The sequence below is a fragment of the Emys orbicularis genome, chromosome 1 (assembly GCF_028017835.1).
Source record: "Emys orbicularis isolate rEmyOrb1 chromosome 1, rEmyOrb1.hap1, whole genome shotgun sequence".
NCBI lineage: Eukaryota > Metazoa > Chordata > Testudines > Emydidae > Emys > Emys orbicularis.
In genome coordinates this window covers 373,035,711-373,051,783 of record NC_088683.1, presented here as the reverse complement: position 1 = coordinate 373,051,783, position 16,073 = coordinate 373,035,711, and positions in this window count along the sequence as shown.

Genomic DNA, 16,073 nt, shown 5'->3' with positions numbered 1-16,073 from the left:
GGCTGTTCTGCAGGCGCTGCCCCCCAGGCGATGGGTCCCTGCAGGTAGGCCGATACCACACGAGTCCTGGAGCTGCCCCACGGACAGTGACCAGCGGACCAAGGAAGGGCCGGGGCGACGGGGACCCCTGAGCTGGGGTTTGTCCTTGATGGCTGCAAAACTGCCCTTGGAAGCGGGAGCCGCGTGTCACCTACACGGAGGCATCTGCCTGGAACAACAGCTGGGCAGGGGTGGGATGGGCCCCGCCCCCTCCCCCGCCTCTCGCGGGCGTTCACTCTGAATCGGAGCAATGGCAGCGCAGTTAGTGCTTTCCTTGCTGGCGTCCTAGCAGCACCCGCCGGCCGCCCCGGCTGTGGCCAGCCCTCGCCATGGCACGGGCACCCCCAGGTTGGGTTTATGCTCTGATCCCCTGGCTGCTCTTATCACTGCTTTGGCTGCGTGCCCAGGATGGGTAAAGATGGAAAAACTCACACAGTCACTGCTGCCCGGTTACACAAACCAGGACGTTTTACGCTCTGGTGGTTACGCCCGGTGACGGCACCGCCCCGGGACTCCCCCCTCGCTGGGAAGTGCCAAAATGCTGCTCCATTGGAACCAGTTTGCGTTCCGGAGCCAGTGACAACACCCCCCACCCCCCGGGCAGTTCAAATTCTCCCAGACAGCCCCTGCCCACCCGTTCTGTCCCCACACGTGGGAGGCCAGCCTGGCGAGCCTGGCACCTGAGCTGCCCTGGGGATTTACCTTGCAATGCCAGCACTGGGCTGTCTGCCACCCAGTGTCCCGGGGCCTCGCACGGTTCAGTCCCTGTGTCACGGAGCCCCGGGCGACGCTCTGGAACTGCTCCCCACAAAGCCAGTCAGGACTCTGGGGAGCCTCCTCTCCCTTGGAGCAGACCGTCTTCAGGGCAAGAAGCTCACAGGGCTTCACCTCCTGGGTCTCTCCTGGGAGCATTCAGCATATGTCCCTCCGTGCGCTTCCCACAGCGAGTCCGCCCAGGCGGGGTCCTGGGGAAGCCAAAGGGTTCTGCACCCCCACTTCGCAGTCAGTCGTGACTCTCAGCCAGCCAGTAACACAGAGGTTTATTAGATGACAGGAACATGGTCTAAAACAGAGCTTGTAGGTACAGCGGCGAACGGGACCCCTCGGCCGGGTCCATTATGGGGTTCAGAGAGCCAGACACCCGCATCTGCCCTCACTCCTAGTCCCCAGGTAGATCCAACTCTGAAAACCCACTTCAGCCCCTCCTTCTCTCGGCTTTGTCTCTTTCCTGGGCCAGGAGGTCACCTGATCTCTTTGTTCACCTTTAGCTATTTCCTTGCAGGGGGGGAAGGGGCCCTGGCCATTTGTTGCCTGGGAGACAGAGTGTCAGTGATTTATGCACACTGGCCTTTCCCCACCACCTAGAGACTTAAGAAATGCATAGGGGAAACTGAGGCACCCACACAGTATTCAGAGGAAACATTAAGAACAGTCCCACTTCATCACACCCTGGGAGGCCCCCATCGCACGCTTTCACTAGGGCGAGCCGCTCGGTTTCACCACCTCTGGGGCCCGAGTGAGCAGGGCGGAGACGCCGGCGTGCGAGGTGTGACAAAGTGTGTGTGTGGGGGGTGTCTTGCTTTTTCTTTGTTTTTCCAATGGTTTGCACGCAGAGGGGGTGGGACTCAGTTTCCCTGGGTGTTGCTGGTTTAACGAGGGGAGGGGAGAGGGAGTTCGTTGTTACACAGGACCGGAGAGGGAACTTGGGACCCCAGCCAATGGCCTGGAGAATGGAGACCCCAGCGACTGGTGACCGGGAGGCCCAGCTCAGGAGTCGCAGCCGGTTCTGGCCAGTGGGAGGACAATGGGCTACGGAGAGAGGACCCCGGTAACCTGCCGGTTCCAGCCAGAGGGACCAGAGGACAGAAGAGGGGAGAGGAGGCCCAGGTGACCTGTTTCCCTGGAGAGAAGACAATGGACGGAGGCGAGGCCTTGGGCCGGTGATCTCAGATGCCCAGCTGGGAAGCAGGGGGGCTCAGGGCTGGAGAGGGGGAGCAGGCAGAGCCCACCTGGATGCTGGGAGACTGGGATGTGCTGGGCTGAGGGAGGCCAGGCCTGAGGCCGGAGAGTTTCCTGTGCTGGGTTCAACGCTCAATAAACCCTCCTGCTTTACGCTGGCTGAGAGTTGCTCCAGTCTAGGGCTGGGGGGGGCATTATTCCCTCTGGGGGGTGGAGGCCCCGGGGTCCAGAGCGAGTGGACACCTTGCGGGGGCCCACGGCAGAGACAGGCGTGCTAAGGCTCAGAGGTGTGGCTCCAGGAGGTGGAGGGGCCTGACCCTGAAAAAGAGTGGACCCCCGAGAAGGGCTGTCGCACTGAAAGGGGCACCCCCCCACGGACCGCACGGGGCCAAGAGTGGGCACGATCTTTGAGTCCGTGACAACGTGGTGTGAGAAGTGGGATGTTTCGCGGATGCACCCTGTAGACGTTGGCTGCGAGCGCTGGCGCTTTACAGTGAGTGGCTGCCAGCGATAGAACGAGGGTATTGAACAGAACCAGCTTGGAAATGGCCTAGAACCAGCTCTGTAAGAGCGACCTGGCACGTCTGTGCAGGGAGAGGGGGCTGAGCGTGGGGAGGCTCACTAAGGAGCGGCTGATTGCTCAGCTTGTAGAGAATGACCTGTCTGAGGCGCAGGCTCCAGACCCCAGGGGGGCTCCCGGGGTGCCCGGAGAGCCGGGGAGTAGCTGGGGGGGCAGTCTGTGTAGCGACCAGGAGTGGGTCAGACCTGACTCCCCAGTCAGTACAGGGAGACCCCAGTCAGGTTCCTCCCTAGAGGAGCTGCGGAGACTGGAGCTGCAGCTGAAAGCAAAGGAGCTGGAGCTGGAGGAGCGGAGGCTGGTGGACCGTGCAGAACAGCGGAAGCACGAGTTGGAGATGGATGAGCGGTGGGCCAAGAGGGCCTGCCGGGGGGTAAGTGGGGAAGGGCCCCGAGACGCCAGTGGTGTGGGGAATCTAGACACCAAACGGCTACCCCAGTTCGAGGGCGGGGGGGGCGGATATTGATGCCTACCTCACAGCCTTTGAGAAGGCTTGTGAACTGAACCAGATTGACCCTGCAGACAGGCTTCGCTGTCTGACCCCCCCACTGGGTCCCAGAGCCATACAGGCGTTCAGCCAAATGGATGGTGTTGAGACGGGGGACTACGACCTGTTCAAACAGGCTTTGCTGCTGAAGTTTGAACTGACCCCCGAGGCGTACAGGAAACGATTCCGGGGTGTGCGCAAGACCCCAGGTGTCTCTTACAAGGAGGTCACCAACTTGCTGGGGGAATATCTCCGCAAGTGGGGGAAGGGCGCAGGGACCACTACCGCAGAGGACGTGTATAACCTGGTGGGGTTGGAGCAGCTGTATGACATCTGCCCTCCGGACCTAAAGATGTGGCTAGTGGACCGGAAGCCCAAAGATCTGCGCAGTGCAGGGGCGCTGGCAGATTCATAGATTCATAGACTCTAGGACTGGAAGGGACCTCGAGAGGTCATCGAGTCCAGTCTGTCCAACCTAAACCTCCCTTGCTGCAGTTTAAGCCCATTGCTTCTTGTTCTATCCTCAGAGGCTAAGGTGAACAAGTTTTCTCCCTCCTCCTTATGACACCCTTTTAGATACCTGAAATCTGCTATCATGTCCCCTCGCAGTCTTCTCTTTTCCAAACTAAACAAACCCAATTCTTTCAGCCTTCCTTCATAGGTCATGTTCTCAAGACCTTTCATCATTCTTGTTGCTCTTCTCTGGACCCATTCCAATTTCTCCACATCTTTCTTGAAATGCGGTGCCCAGAACTGGACACAATACTCCAGCTGAGGCCTAACCAGAGCAGAGTAGAGCAGAAGAATGACTTCTCGTGTCTTGCTCACAACACACCTGTTAATACATCCCAGAATCATGTTTGCTTTTTTTGCAACAGCATCACACTGTTGACTCATATTTAGCTTGTGGTCCACTATAACCCCAAGATCCCTTTCTGCCGTACTCCTTCCTAGACAGTCTCTTCCCATTCTGTATGTGTGAAACTGATTGTTCCTTCCTAAGTGGAGCACCTTGCATTTGTCTTTGTTGAACTTCATACAAAGATGAGTTTGTGGACAGCAGATTGGGAGCAGGAGGGAGTGAGTGGCTGCCAGCAGGGGAAGGCGGGGCCCCAGGTCCAGAGCGCCCGTACTCAATCCACCGGGTGAGCATGGGACAGGCCCCGGGGGACAATTGCCACATCATCCCCATTGAGGTGGCGGGAAGATGTGTCCAGGGGTTCTGGGACACGGGCGCGGAGGTGATGCTGGCGCGGTCCGAGGTGGTGGACCCAGACCAGCTAGTGCCCGATGCCTACATGACCCTGAGGGGAGTGTTCAGGCCCCCCATTAAGGTGCCTGTAGCGAGGATACACCTGAAATGGGGGGGCTAAGGAGGGACCCAAAGAGGTTGGGGTGCACGATCACCTGCCTACCGAGGTGCTAATGGGTAATGACTTGGAGAACTGGCTGAATGGCACTCAGAGCGCCCTGGTCCTTAACTGGAGCCAGAGCCAGCGAGGGACGCGGGACCTCCCGGGGGGGGGGGCTGAAGCGCCGAGGGTAGGGCTCGACAGGGCTGGGCCGGAGCCTCCGTCCCAGGGTGGGGAAACTGAGGTGCCACCAGCCAGGGCTGTCGCCTCAGACCCAGCAGCTGAATTCCAAACAGAGCTGCAGGTGGATCCCTCCTTGGAGAAACTGAGGGCCCTGGCTGGCCACGGCGGTGCAGGGTCCCAGGGGGACGACCGCCGGGAGAGATTCCTGTGGGAGAGGGGATTCCTGTACCGGGAATGGACTGGTTCAGGGCGAACTGAATCTTGGAAAGTCAGGAGGCAGCTGGTGGTTCCCCAGAGGTACCGCCGCAAACTGTTGTACTTGGCCCACGATATCCCCCTTTCGGGGGATCAGGGCATCCGGCACACCAGGCAGAGGCTGCTGCAGAACTTTTCCTGGCCTGGGGTCTTTGACACTGTCCGACAGTATTGCAGGTTGTCACGGAGTCCCCGGGTGATGCTCTGGAACTGCTCCCCACAAAGCCAGTCGGGACTTTGGGGAGCCTCCTCTCCCTCGGAGCAGACCGTCTTCAGGGCAAGAAGCTCACACGGCTTCACCTCCTGGGTCTGACCTTGGAGCATTCAGCATCCCCTGCCCCTCCATGCACTTCTCACAGCGAGTCCGCCCAGGCGGGGTCCTGGGGAAGCCAGAGGGTCCTGCACCCCGACTTCGCAGTCAGACGTGACTCTTAGCCAGCCAGTAAAACAGAGGTTTATTAGATGACAGGAACACAGTCTAAAACAGAGCTTGTAGGTCCAGAGAACCGGATCCCTCAGCTGGGTCCATTCTGGGGTCCCGCGAGCCAGACACCCCCGTCTGCCCTCACTCCCCGTCCCCAGCCAGCTCCAAACTGAAACCCCCTCCAGCCCCATCTCCTCTGCTGAGTTCCTTTCCCGGGCCAGGAGGTCACCTGACCTCTTTGTTCTCCCACACCTTTAGCATCCCCTTGCAGGGGGGAAGGGCCTGGCCATTAGTTGCTAGGCGACAGAGGGTCGGTCAGAAACTGAGGCACCCACACAGTATTCAGAGGAAACATTAAGAACAGTCCCACTTCGTCACACAGATCCTGTGACTCCTGCCAGAGGGTGGGGAAAGGCCCGGGATTTGCTGAGACCTTTGCCTATCATAGAGGGGCCTTTCCAGAAGGTGGCCATGGACATAGTGGGGCCCCTCAGCAGGGTGACCCGGTCAGGGAAGAAATACATCCTGGTGGTGGTAGATTTTGCTACGCGCTACCCCGAGGCGGTGGCCTTGTCCTCTATCGAGGCAGACACCATGGCAGACGCGCTGCTGACCATCTTCAGCAGAGTGGGGTTCCCCAAGGATGTCCTTACAGACCAGGGGTCTAACTTCATGTCAACCCTGCTCCAGTGCTTGTGGGAGAAGTGTGAGGTCTGACACACCTGGGCCTCAGTCTACCACCCTCAGTCCAACGGGCTGGTGGAGAGGTTCAATGGGACCCTAAAGAGGATGTTGAAAACCTTTATGGACCAGCACCCGCAGGACTGGGACAAGTATTTACCCCACCTGCTATTCGCATATAGGGAAGTGCCCCAGGAATCCACAGGGTTTGCCCCGTTCGAGTTGCTGTACGGAAGGAGGGTGAGGGGTCCCCTGGACTTGATGAGAGCCGAGTGGGAGGGAAAGGCCTCTCCCGATGGGGAATCAGTGGTAGAGTATGTACTGGCTTTCCGGGAAAAGCTCGTGGAGCTCATGGGCTTGGCTAGGGGGAACCTAGCAAGGGCCCAGAGGAAGCTGAAGGTCTGGTACGACCGCTCAGCCCGTGCCCGCTCATATGCTACCGGGGATCAGGTGATGCTCCTCATCCCCGTGAGGAAGAACAAGCTGCAAGCGGCCTGGGACGGCCCCTTCACGGTCATCAGACAGGTAACCGAGGTGAACTATGTGGTGGAACTGTCCAACCGGGCTCACGGCCACCGGGTGTATCACGTCAACATGATGAAGCCATACTGGGACAGGGAGAAGTTGGTGCTGGCTGTGTGTGGGCAGTGGGAGGAGAAAGGAGAGGACCCCCTGGTGGGACTCCTCCCTGAGGCTGGGGCTAACCCCTCGCTAGAATCAATTCCCCTCTCAGACCAGCTAACCCCTGCCCAGCAGGCAGAGATCAGAGCCGTGCTGCATTCATACCGGCAGCTGTTCTCCAGCCGGCCTGGGCTCACTAACCTGGCTGTCTACTGGGTGGAGACGAACTGGGACTGTTCTTACTGTGATCTGTAAATGCTGACAGGGGAGTGTGGCTGGGATGGTCTCAATTGGGGGATGGGAGAATGACTGAAGGGAAATACCTGAGCCTGTAACATGAGAACCCAGGAGGGGGCTGGGGCGAGGTGACACCTTTGCCTGGGAAACTGAACAAAGGCTGTGGGAGGGGTCGCTGAAGGCAGACTCGGGGAAGCTGGCTGGTGAGGTGGCTGGAGGCAGGGAGGGCTCTGACCTCCGGAGGGGGCCTGGGGTGCCCGAGGACCCCAAGATGGACCTAACTGAGGGGTATCCTGTTGTCTGTGCCTGCACGACCTGTCTCGGACTGTATTCCCGTTGTCTAAATAAACCTTCTGCTTTACTGGCTGGCTGAGAGTCATGGTGAATCGCAGGGAGCCGGGGGTGCAGGGCCCTGATTCCCCCCGTACTCCGTGACAACTGGTGGCAGAGGTGGGATCTACTGCACCCCGTGGACGGCGCTTCCTGCAGTAAGTGACTGGGGAGCAGTAAAACGAAGGGGGATTGACGGGGACCAGGCGTGCTGAGGAGTCAGAGAGAGAGACGGTTATCACCCCTGGGAGTGTGTGACCAGCGAGAAGGACTTTTGCAGTAACAGGGTCCCCCGGGGGATCGCAGCGAATGGTCCCAGGGGCGGAGGAGTCTGCAGCTCGACCCTGGCAGAGAGGTGGTGACCTCGAGAAGGGCTGGCACACTAGGGGTCTCCCTGGAGACTGTGGGGAGCGGTGAGCACACAGGCCTGTGAGTGGCCAGCAGGAAGATGTATGCCAAGCGGCTTAAGAGCGACCTGGTGGAGCTGTGCAAGCAGAGGGGGGTGCGCATTGGGAAGCTCACCAAAGAACAGCTCATTGCCCAGCTGGAGAAGGGAGATCGCTCGAATGAACCGATCCCTGTCTCTGAGGGAAGCAGCCTGGCAGATGCAGCGCAGGCCCCAGTGTCTGTCCCAGCTGGGAGTGGTCAGCCGGCTGCTGAGGGCTTCCCAAGACCCCTCCTTCCTACGCCTAGGGGAAGGGTGGGGAGGAGCCCAGCAAATACCGAGGGTGCTGTGACCTCCCCGGCCAGCAGGGGATCCTCCCGGCCACGCGCAGCATCCGTGGAGCGGAATGGGCTGGAATGGGAGATAAAGCTAAAACTGAGAGAGCTGGAGGATCGTGAACACCAGAGACAGCATGAACGGGAGGAGAAAGAGAAACTGAGGCAGCATGAACGGGAGGAGAATGAGAGACAAAGGCAGCATGAAGAGAGAGAGAGGCTGAGGCATCATGAACTGGAACTGGCGAGGCTGAAGGGCCGCGAGCCCCCGGCTGCGGTGAGTGAGGGGGGACCCAGGACTGCACGAAGCTTTGATAAGTGCATCATGGCCCCACGTAAGGAGGGGGAGGACATGGATGACTTCCTGGATGCCTTTGAGACGGCCTGCGAGCTGCACCAGGTTGATCCTGCACACAAACTCCGGGCTCTCACCCCCTTACTGGACCCCAAAGCCTTGGCCTTGTACCGCCAACTAGAAGAGGCGGAAAAAGGGGACTATGAACTATTCAAAAAGGCCCTGCTACGTGAGTTTGGGCTGACTTCTGAGATGTACCGGGAAAGGTTCCGGAGTCAGGATAAAACCCCGGAGATCTCATATCTGCAACTAGCCGTCCGCATGGAAGGATACGCCAGCAAGTGGGCTGCTGGGGCCCGGACAAAGGAGGACCTGGTTAAACTGCTGGTACTGGAGCAACTGTATGAGCGGTGCCCATCCAACCTGAGGCTGTGGTTGGTGGACAAAAAGCCAGAGAACCCGCGACATGCAGGCCGGCTGGCCGATGAGTTTGTAAAGAGCCGGTCAGGGGCTGGCAGGGAGGAGTCCCAAAGGAACAGTCCCACCTCAACGCAGAGCGAGAGTCACCATGGGCCATCCCAGCGGGAAAATGCGGAGAAACCCCACCAAAGGGGAAGATCCAGCGTCAGGTCCATCCAACCCACTCGAGGGGACCCCTGGGACATGGTCTGCTATCACTGTGACCAAAGAGGTCACATACGGGCCCAGTGCCCCAGGCTCAGGGACAGACTGAGCAGACCAAACCCACAGAGGGTTGACTGGGTAGAGACCCAGCCGGGCGAGAGGCAGCACTCCCAGGGAAGGGGGGCTGGCAGAGTACCACCTGCTAAGGAGGGAGGAGAGCTCCAGGCCTGCTCCTCTGCGGGGCGGGATGCTCCAGACTCAGGGTTTTTGGTTTATACGGTGGGCGTGGGGCGGTCCCTCCGGAAAGAGTACCTCGTTCCCCTGGAGGTGGATGGGAGGAAGGTCGATGGATACTGGGATACGGGCGCAGAGGTGACGCTGGCCCGGCCCGAGGTGGTGCCCCCAGATCAGGTGGTGCCCAACACCTACCTGACCCTGACGGGGGTGGGCGGGACACCAGTCAAAGTGCCCGTGGCGAGGGTACACCTGAAGTGGGGGGCCAAGGAGGGCCCCAAGGATGTGGGGGTACACCCGTATTTGCCCACTGAGGTGTTGATGGGGGGGGGACCTGGAGGACTGGTCAAGCAACCCACCAAGTGCACTGGTTGTGACCCGCAGTCAGAGCCGGCGAGGGGCACTGCGCCCTGGCCTTGGGGAGGGTGCCTTGCCCGAGACGCAGGACCCTAACCCGGTGGGGAGGGAACGCCCAGGGACACGGCTCAGGGAGGCTGCGGCCTCAGACCCAGCCGGCAAGAGAGAGCAGGTGGCCATCCCTGTCCCAGCTGCTGAGTTCCAGGCCGAGGTGCAGAAAGATCCCTCCTTACGGAAGATAAGGGACCTGGCCGACCTCGGTGCGGTACAGGCCATGGGGAGAGGTGGCCGGAAAAGGTTCCTGTGGGAGAAGGGGTTCCTGTACCGAGAATGGGCTCCCCCAGGGAAAATGGAGTCAGGGGGGATCAGGAGGCAGCTGGTGGTACCCCAGAAGTATCGCCGCCAGCTGCTGTACCGGGCCCATGACACCCCCCTCTCAGGGCACCAGGGAACCTGGCGTACCCAGCAGAGGCTGCTACGGAGCTTTTACTGGCCTGGGGTCTTTGTTACTGTCCGGCAGTACTGCCGATCCTGTGACCCCTGTCAGAGGGGAAGGAAGGCCCGGGACAAGGGGAAAACGGCTTTAGGACCCTTGCCCAGCATAGAGGAGCCTTTCCAGAGGGTGGCCAAGGTTAAAAGGGGGGCTCTGAACCAAGAGAGCCCGAAGCACAGACCTCCAGACTGGAGCGCTGGGAGAAGACCGCAGCCCAGTTGGAACCCCAGGGGTATTGGGGTGGAAAAAGGGCACAGGCCGCATAACCCTTCCCCCATGCGAACTGCAAATGCCCTCGAGCACCCCCGACCTAAGGGGGGGCGTGAAACTGGAGGGGCCTGGTGTAATTCTCACCAAGGAATGGGAGGGATGCTGGGGCATCCATGGGAACGGGGGTAGGTTCGAACTTCCCCGGGTCACTGGCTAAAGTGACCCCGCTCAGTTCGGTCTCGAAGGGGGGAGATGTGACGAACTGGGACTGTTCTTACTGTGATCTGTAAGTGCTGACAGGGGAGTGTGGCTGGGATGGTCTCCATTGGGGGATGGGAGAATGACTGAAGGGAAATACCTGAGCCTGTAACATGAGAACCCAGGAGGGGGCTGGGGCGAGGTGACACCTTTGCCCGGGAAACTGGGGGGGAGGGATAGCTCAGTGGTTTGAGCATTGGCCTGCTAAACCCAGGGTTGTGAGTTCAATCCTTGAGGGGGCCACTTAGGGATCTGGGGCAAAAATCAGTACTTGGTCCTGCTAGTGAAGGCAGGGGGCTGGACTCGATGACCTTTGGTCCCTTCCAGTTCTAGGAGATGGGATATCTCCATTAATTTAAATTTAAACTGAACAAAGGCTGTGGGAGGGGTCGCTGAAGGCAGACTCGGGGAAGCTGGCTGGTGAGGTGGCTGGAGGCAGGGAGGGCTCTGACCTCCGGAGGGGGCCTGGGGTGCCCGAGGACCCCAAGATGGACCTAACTGAGGGGTATCCTGTTGTCTGTGCCTGCAAGACCTGTCTCGGACTGTATTCCCGTCGTCTAAATAAACCTTCTGCTTTACTGGCTGGCTGAGAGTCATGGTGAATCGCAGGGAGCCGGGGGTGCAGGGCCCTGAGTCCCCCCATACTCCGTGACACCGGCAGCTGTTCTCCAGCCGGCCTGGGCTCACTAACCTGGCTGTCTACTGGGTGGAGACGGGAACCAACCCTCCCATCAGGTGTTCCCCATTCAGGGTCATTGGAAAAAACAGCCCAGAACCTGGAAAGAGCGGTTGGGGACATGCTGGCTTTAGGGGTGATCCAGCCGTCTGCCAGTCCCTGGGCCTCGCCCGTGGTGCTGGTCCCCAAGAAGGACGGGTCGATCCGGTTCTGTGGGGACTATCGGAAGCTCAATGCCATCACCGTGTCCGATACCTACCCCATGCCTAGGACCGATGACATCCTAGACAAGTTGGGGGGTGCCTGGTACCTCTCTACCTGTAACAGCAGGGAGTGGGAATGTTGCATGGGACAGTTTACTGGTTTACTGTCTGCTTTAATACTAGATGGGGATGGGAAATAAGGGGTGATTTCACTGAAGGATGACACTTGATGGCTAGCACATAAAGGATGGTGGCTGCCCTTCGTAACCTGAGCCCAGGAGGGGGTTGGGGCCAGGTGACACCTTTGCCCGGAAACTGGACAAAGGCTGGGGGAGGAGCCGGGTGTGTGTTTGGGGGGAGACTGCTGGAGGGGGTTTCAGTTTGGAGCTGGCTGGGGAAACGGAGGGAGTCCAAAACAGAGCTTGTAGGTACAGAGAACAGGACCCCTCAGTCAGGTGCATCTTGGGGGTAGGGAGCCCAGATCCCGGTGCTGGGCCTTGTGACGGAGTAGGGAGTGGGGCGGATTGACCTGGGGATGTTGCATGGGAGTTTTATTGAGACTGTCTGCATTGGTGACGGGATATCAGGGCAACGATACCTGAGCCTGTAACCTGAGCCCAGGAGGGGGTTGAGGCCAGGTGACACCTTTTGTCTGGGAAACTGGACAAAGGCTGGCGGAGGAGCCGGGAGCGATGGCTGGAGGAGACGGCTCGGGGAGTTTCAGTTTTAGAGCTGGCTGGGGAAGCGGAGGGAGCCCCAAAGCTGAGGGATAAGCTCCCTATCCCCTGGGGACCTGACTGAGGGGTCCTGGTTGTACCTACGAGCTCTGTTTCGGACTGTGTTCCTGTTGTCTAATAAACCTTCCGCTTTACTGGCTGGCTGAGAGTCCCAGTGAATCGCAGGAATTGGGGGTGCAGGGCCCTGACTTCCCCCATACTCCGTGACAACTGGTGGGAGCGGTGGGATCTACTGCACATCATGAGTGGTGCTTCCTGCAGTAAGTGACTGGGGAGCAGTAAAATGAAGGGGGATTGATGAGGACCAGGCATTCTGAAGGCTCAGAGAGGGACAGTTTTGAGGGGCGGAGGAGCTATGCTTAGCCCCTGGGAGTGTGTGACCAGCGAGAAGGACTTTTGCAGTAACAGGGTCCCCCGGGGGATCGCAGCGAGCGGTCCCAGGGGCGGAGGAGTCTGCAGCTCGACCCTGGCAGAGAGGTGGTGACCTCGAGAAGGGCTGGCACACTAGGGGTCTCCCTGGAAACTGTGGGGAGCGGTGAGCACCCAGGCCTGTGAGTGGCCAGCAGGAAGATGTATGCCAAGCGGCTTAAGAGCGACCTGGTGGAGCTGTGCAAGCAGAGGGGGCTGCGCAGTGAGAGGCTCACCAAAGAACAGCTCATTGCCCAGCTGGAGAAGGGAGATCGCTCGAATGAACTGATCCCTGTCTCTGAGGGAAGCAGCCTGGCAGGCCACAGTGTCTGTCCCAGCTGGGAGTGGTCAGCAGGCTGCTGAGGGCTTCCCAAGACCCCTCCTTCCTATGCCTAGGGGAAGGGTGGGGAGGAGCCCAGCAAATACTGAGGGCGCCGTGACCCCCGCAGCCAGCAGGGGATCCTCCCGGCAGAGCTCCCCATCCCTGGAGCTGAGGCGGCTGGAATGGGAGAAGGAGCTAAAACTGAAAGAGCTGGAGCTGAGGCAGCAGGAACTGCAGGAGGAGTGGGAAAAACGGGAAAAGCAGCATCAGTATGAACTGGAGGAGAAGGAGAAACAGCGTCAGCATGAACTGGAGCTGGCGAGGCTGAGGGGCCGCGAGCCCCCTGCTGCGGTGAGTGAGGGGGGACCCAGGACTGTATGGAGCTTTGATAAGTGCTGTGACGGTGTGTGACGTTCTGAATGTAATATAATATCTCATTGAAGGGTGTGTGACGTTATTGATATAATCTGGGACCATATAGATCATTGTTGCAACCAAGGTCCTGTAGTGGCACCCAAATCTTGTATAAAGGGGGTCAAATGGGGTGTCTAAGACAAGGTTATGGATTACTGGTTATAATTATGCTGTCTATATGTGTGTATCAGTGTTATAGTTGAAGTTATGAATATTGGCTCTATACTGTCTGTATTGCAAACTTATGCTATGCTTCTGGGTGACATCCCAAACAAGCTGGTGTTAGCTCTGCCTAGCCTGCTTGATGGCCCATTAAGAACCATCAGCTATACAATGGACTCATTGAGAAAAGGCAAATATGCCTTGAGACTCAGCAAAGTATGCAGGGACTGGCCCATGTGACTCCAGATTCCATTTTGCTGTAATTTTCCACAGTAAGAACAAAGGGGTGTTCTTACACCTGGAAAAGACTATATAAGGCTGATGCCTCATCTCCATTTTGTCTTCAATCCTGCTTCATACCTCTGGAGGAACTTTGCTACATGCTGAAGCTTTGAACAAAGGACTGAGGACCCATCCCAGCGGGGGATGTATTCCAGAGACTTGATTTGAACCTGCAGTTTATTCTATCGCTGCTGCAAGCCTGAACCAAGAACTTTGCCATTACTGTATGTAATTGATTCCATTTAACCAATTCTACCTCTCATCTCTATCTTTTTCCTTTTATGAATAAACCTTTAGATTTTAGATTCTAAAGGATTGGCAACAGCGTGATTTGTGGGTAAGATCTGATTTGTATATTGACCTGGGTCTGGGGCTTGGTCCTTTGGGATCAGGAGAACCTTTTTCTTTTACTGGGGTCTTGGTTTTCATAACCATTTGTCCCCATAACGAGTGGCACTGGTGGTAATACTGGGAAACTGGAGTGTCTAAGGAGATTGCTTGTGAGACTTGCGGTTAGCCAGTGGGGTGAGACCGAAGTCCTCTTAGTCTGGCTGGTTTGGTTTGCCTTAGAGGTGGAAAAACCCCCAGCCCTGGGCTGTAACTGCCCTGTTTGAGCAATTTGTCCTGAGTTGGCACTCTCAGTTGGGTTCCGCCAGAACCGCATTGTCACAGGGTGACAGGGCCAGAAAGAGTTAATTAACTCGTAATGGACAAGACTTGTTTGCCTCCATCACAAGACCTGAGCAAACACCTCCCCTTCTACCTCTAACAATGCCGGCTGCATTTCAAAGCTCTGTTCATTTACAGATCTTCCTAACCAGTTTCTACAGTTCAGCCATAGGTCAGGTCAGTTTGAAAGGCTGCTGGAAATGTATAAGAACCCTGGGACACGATCCTACTTCATCTCAGATCTGCTTTGGATTTCAAGAGGGGGAAACCTTAAGCCACAAGGACTGAGATCCCCAGTCACTGACTAGAGTCACCCTGAGCATGGACATTGGACTATAACCTATGGACTATTTCTAAAAGTACTTTTGGCAACTACAAGCTCATCTCTGCTATGCATCTGAATCTCAAGAATTGAATTCAAGTCTGTCTGTATATTGATCTTTTAACCAACTCTCTCTCTCTCTCTTTTCTTTTTTAATAAATTTTAGCTTAGTTAATAAGAATTGGCTATAGCGTGTATTTTGGGTAAGATCTAAGTTGTAGTTGGACCTGGGTATGTGGCTGATCCTTTGGGGTTGGAAGAACCTTTTCTTTTATATGATGAGATAAGAGTTTCAGTAAACATCATCATATCTGACAGGTGTGTCTGGATGGAGGCCTGAGGCTGGGCACTTTAAGGAAACTGTGTTGTTTGAACTTCTGAGTAACCAGTGAGGTAATACAGAAGCTGTTTTGTGCTGGTTGGTAAATCTAAGTATTGGAATATCCACCAGCGTTTGGGGTTTGTCTGCCCCGTTCTGTTTGCAGTTCACCCTAATTGAGTGACCTCAGCTGGCTCCCACGGGCAGCACCATCACACGGTGCCACCCATAAGGCTTTATGGAAATATACTTATGAATGTATATATACACACAACATAACTAGAATGTGTTTTATGCTACATATGCCATGTAACATATCTCTGTAAAGGTTATGATCTACGGAATCTATTAATCCTCTTTGTATGCATGTCTCATTTTTGTATTCGAAGTTGTGAATATTGGCTGCATACTTGTTTGATTCTAAGTAGGCTGTAGTGAAGCAGTTGGTCGGGTTCCTGAGAAAAGACTATTCTCAGTAAGTGCCCCATCAAGAAACACTTAAGCCAACAATGAACTTGGAGACACCAATCCACATCTGGGCTTTCCCAGGAATGTGGCTTGGCTGGTGTCACAGAGTCCCCGGGCGATGCTTTGGAGCTGCTCCTCACAAAGCCAGTCAGGACTTTGGGGAGCCTCCTCTCCCTCGGAGTAGAGTGTCTTCAGGGCAAGAAGCTCACACGGCTTCACCTTCCTGGGTCTGACCTTGGAGCATTCAGCATATGCCCCTCCGTGCGCTTCCCACAGCGAGTCCGCCCAGGCGGGGTCCTGGGGAAGCCAGAGGGTCCTGCACCCCCACTTCGCAGTCAGACGTGACTCTCAGCCAGCCAGTAAAACAGAGGTTTATTAGATGACAGGAATACAGTCCAAAACAGAACTTGTAGGTACAAAGAACAGGACCCCTCAGCCGGGTCCATTTTGGGGGGCAGTGAGCCAGACACCCCCGTCTGCCCTCACTTCCCGTCCCCAGCCAGCTCCAAACTGAAACCCCCTCCAGCCCCTCCTTCTCTGCTGAGTTCCTTTCCCGGGCCAAGAGGTCACCTGACCTGTTTGTTCTCCCACACCTTTAGCATCCCCTTGCAGGGGGGAAGGGCCTGGCCATTAGTTGCCAGGAGACAGAGGGTCAGCCAGAAACTGAGGCACCCACACAGTATTCAGAGGAAACATTAAGAACAGTCTCACTTCGTCACAGCTGGTAAGGAACTCAGTCATGCATGGACATGTGA